Genomic DNA, 4,153 nt, shown 5'->3' on the forward strand with positions numbered 1-4,153 from the left:
GCCTCTTTGTTTCCTACTGATAAACCCATATGACGTTTAACAAAAATGTATAATGAGAAAATGAATTAGCCAGTAAAGATGAAAGTTCAAAAAAGAAACTAAAAGTGATTTTTAAAGTTTAATATATATATTTTAATTCAATAATAATTAACATGTTATACTAGCTTCATGTATAAACATAATGTGAAATAAGACAGTGAAAGCAAGGAAAATACCATATGATTTCATCCGTTAAGTGGAACTTAAAAAACAAATAAAGACAGACTGAAAAAAAAAAACCCACAACATACTCTAAACTACAGAGAACAAACTGATGGTTGCCAGAGGGGAGGTGAGTGAGGGGATGGGTGAAATATATCAAAGAGACTAAGAGTACACTTACCTTGATGAGTTATTGAATCATTATATCGTACACCCAAAATTAATAATACTGTATGTTGATTATATTTCCATTTAAAAAAAAAAAAGGAAGAAAAGAGAACAGCTGCTGAGAAAAGACATTGCTGGCAAAGTCGGACTTGCCAAAGAGATGTATGAAACTGTTGCCAAGTCTATCAAGAGAATCATCTTAAAAATCCCAATGACTGGGGGAAGAAGTTAAGATGGCAGAGCAGTAGAACTCTATGCTTGTCTCAACCCTTGAACACAGCTAGATAAATATCAAGTCATTCTTAACACCCAAGAGATCGATCTAAATGCTGAGAGAACAAATTGCAGAACGAGAAAAAAGAAGCCACACTATGGAAGGCAGGAGGTGCTGAGATGTGATTCTGTGGAGAAAGGAATCATAGATGCTGCAGAGGGGAAGGATCCTTGATCTTAGAGAGAAACAGAGAGAAAGCAGCCCACAGGGAATTGAACAAGAGAAGCACATCCCCAAAACCATTAACTGGAAAAACTAGAGCAGTTGATTATCACGTTTTTACAAGCAGCAGAGCTCAAAGTCTGAGGTTGTAGAAGTCCATGCCACTGCCAAGAGGAGACTGACTGGCATAGCAGTGCTCCTATGGGGAAGATATGCAGAGGCCTGGGAGTGGATGGCTTGAGGATCCCCTGGGTTGCACTGAGAGAGAAAGTTCTCCTACTTGGAGTGCACTTGAGAGAGGTGGCAGGGCCTCTCAGGGGACAAAAGAGCTGGCAGGCACTAACCTATTGCTCTGGTCATTAGCATAGGAACAGAGATATCTGCTGAGGGCAGCAAACCTTGGTCCCAGCTTTTTACTGTGCTTTATCATAAACTCCAAGCCTCTGCATGGTAGTGTGACTGCTTTTCTGGAACTAAGCAGCACCGTCACACCATGAGGAGACCTCCCCCCAGGGGATCAGAACAGGTCCATGCCACATAGGATCCCTAAAACTTGACGTTTTGAAACTGCTGCATGCCTGAGATAAAACACAGGAGTACTGTGCCACCCCGGCAGGCAGTCAAGCTAGAATAGAGAGAGAGGCAGAGATGCAGGGACACAAGAAGGGGAGGTTGTTCACTCTTCTGTGAGGGTTTCCTGAAAATGGTTTCACCATTTTCCCCATGCCTAACACACTGACAGACTTCAGTAAGCAACACAGTTGCCCTCAGTGGAAGCTGGAGCCACCAAGGCCTGCCCCGCTGCACCTTGCAGGTGCATCTTTACTAGGGCAAGTTGGCCCACAATCAGAGCAGCAGCTCCTTCCCAGAAGACCACATGATTTCACTCATATGTGGAAATTAAGAATCAAAACAGACGAACATAGGGGAAGGAGGGAAAAAGAGAGAAAAACAAACCATAAGAAAGTCTTAACCATAGAGACCAAACTAAGGGTTGATGTAGGGAGGCAGCCAGAGGTAGACTAAATGGGCGCTAGGTGTTAAGGAGGGCACTTGTGATGAGCACTGGATGTCATATTTAAGTGATGAATCACTAAACTCTACACCTGAAACCAATTTTACCATATATGTTAACTAACTAGAATTAAACAACTTGAAATCAAATAAATAAATAAATAAATAAGAAATAAGAAAATCCCAATTACTGAAATGACAATCCTCAAAGCCTGAGATTTTTTTTTCTCTGAAAATCAACTGCAAGCCATAAACTTCCAGCAGAGAAAGGAATCTCTCATTCAGGACTTGGTTCTGCTTTGGGAGAAGTGTGCAAGTCTCAATGATGCAGACCTTTTAGACATCATTTATACTTAATTTCATTGGCACCAGAAAGTTTGGGATATTTTTCAGATGAATAAATGACCAGATGAAGACACTGACCTTTTTGATATGGAACAATTCACATTCATTTAAGAAAATTCTTCAGAGATGGGAACCTGGGTGTTAAGCATCTGCCTTCAGCTCAAGTCATGATCCCAGGGTCTTGGGATCGAGCCCCAAGTCTGGCTCTCTGCTCAGCAGGAGGCCTGTGGCTCCCTCTCCCTCTGTCTGCCACTCCCTCTGCTTGTGCTCTTTTTGTCAAATAAATAAAATCTTTTTTAAAAAAGAAAATTCTTCAGAGAGCATCAAAAAATGTGATAGCTTCAGAGACACTGAGGAGAATGCAGTATAGGTTCAAATTACCTGGGGTACAGTATAGAAAGCCAAACCAGCACAAACCTGCTTCTATGGTGTATTATTCCCAGATTCCCTATGCCATCACTTCCTGCGAGCTGAGAGCAATATATCCCTTCTGGGTCAGGCACTGATAGTTGCTAACAATCACCATAAGATTGTGAATATCGACTTAAATAGCCAGCATCTGGACTCTCTTAAGTCTATTGTTTTTTTTAAAAAGTATAATCAGACCATTGAAATTCACAGCTCTACTAGACTTCTACAAGAACGAACCCTTGAGCTGGATATATACATGGATTCAATGATCATTCATGAAAACAGAATAGAAAAACAGAGTTCAGAGAGTGACTCAAGAAACATTTGGAGACTATCCTCAACCAATACTAGACTTTTCATAATAGAAGATTGAAACAAAATTCAAGTGACTTAAATGGAGACATCTTGTTTGAGAGAAAAGAACCCCCCTGGGGCCTAAAAATGTTCTCTAGCTTGCATCTTCTGGAAGTTGAAATCCTTAGCACCAGCTGGTATTGCAAATGCACCACTTCCTCTGTTGCTCACTTGCATATCCAATAAGGAAATGTATTATTTTAAAATTAGATATCTCTAATAAAAGGTATGTGGTTTTGCAAGCACAGTATTTCCCTAACTATACTGCATATGCATTTCAGTTAACAGCTAACTAGATGGCTTCTATTTATAAATTTGTGTTTTAGAAATTAACTCTTGATATTGACAGTTTAGAAATGTTCATGATTGTTGGAACTGATTCTTTCCTCCTCTACTGTGAAGTCCTCTCCCCCATACCCCACAAAGCATAGCAATTGTGGACCTTTAAAAAATGACAAGATGACCTTTTTCTCACTCCTATCTCTCCTTGATCCTGAAAGACATCACATTATAATTGTTTGTTTCTAAGGATTTTATCTTAAGCCTTGAATCATGGAAAGAAGCAGCAAGAAACTATATTCAACTCAAAACTTTCTAGGAAAAAAATCATAAAACTGGTTCAATCAGAGGGTACAGTTGTGTCCACTAAGTTACTGCTGGAGGTAGCATATCAGATGATTCAGTTATATAAAATAATAGTTTTATTGTGAATGATACTTTTCATAATCTGTATTACCATACATATGACATTCAAACTCATCAATACTATACTGACTTGTGAATAAAGATCCTTAGAGGGGATCCCTGGGTGGCTCGGCGGTTTAGCACCTGCCTTTGGCCCCGAGCGAGATCCTGAGGTCCTGGGATCGAGTCCTACATTGGGCTTCCTGCATGTATCCTGCTTCTCCCTCTGTCTGTGTCTCTGCCTCTCTCTCTCTCTCTCTCTCTCATGAATAAATAAATAGAATCGTAAAAAAAAAAGATCCTTAGAAACTGGTAAAAAAATTTTTGAAAGAAAAAAGGAAAAAGTAAATGGAGTCACAGAAGAAATAGCCAACCTTAGATATGGTGACACTACCACCCATTTGATGTATGAAGACATCACATAAATTATGAATCTGGTTGTGATAACCAACCACTGCTTTAAATCAGTGGCTTATATCTACATTAAGGACTGACTGCCAGCAATTCAAAATAGTAGGTGTTAAAACTGTTTAAATTATA

General features: G+C 39.5%; 1 pseudogene; it reads left to right on the forward strand.

Annotated features, from left to right (window-relative positions):
• Positions 1 to 529: 529 nt before the first annotated feature.
• Positions 530 to 3,149, forward strand: LOC100682804 (annotated as a pseudogene).
• Positions 3,150 to 4,153: the final 1,004 nt, after the last annotated feature.

Source organism: Canis lupus, chromosome X, assembly GCF_011100685.1.
Source record: "Canis lupus familiaris isolate Mischka breed German Shepherd chromosome X, alternate assembly UU_Cfam_GSD_1.0, whole genome shotgun sequence".
Classification (NCBI taxonomy): Eukaryota; Metazoa; Chordata; class Mammalia; order Carnivora; family Canidae; genus Canis; species Canis lupus.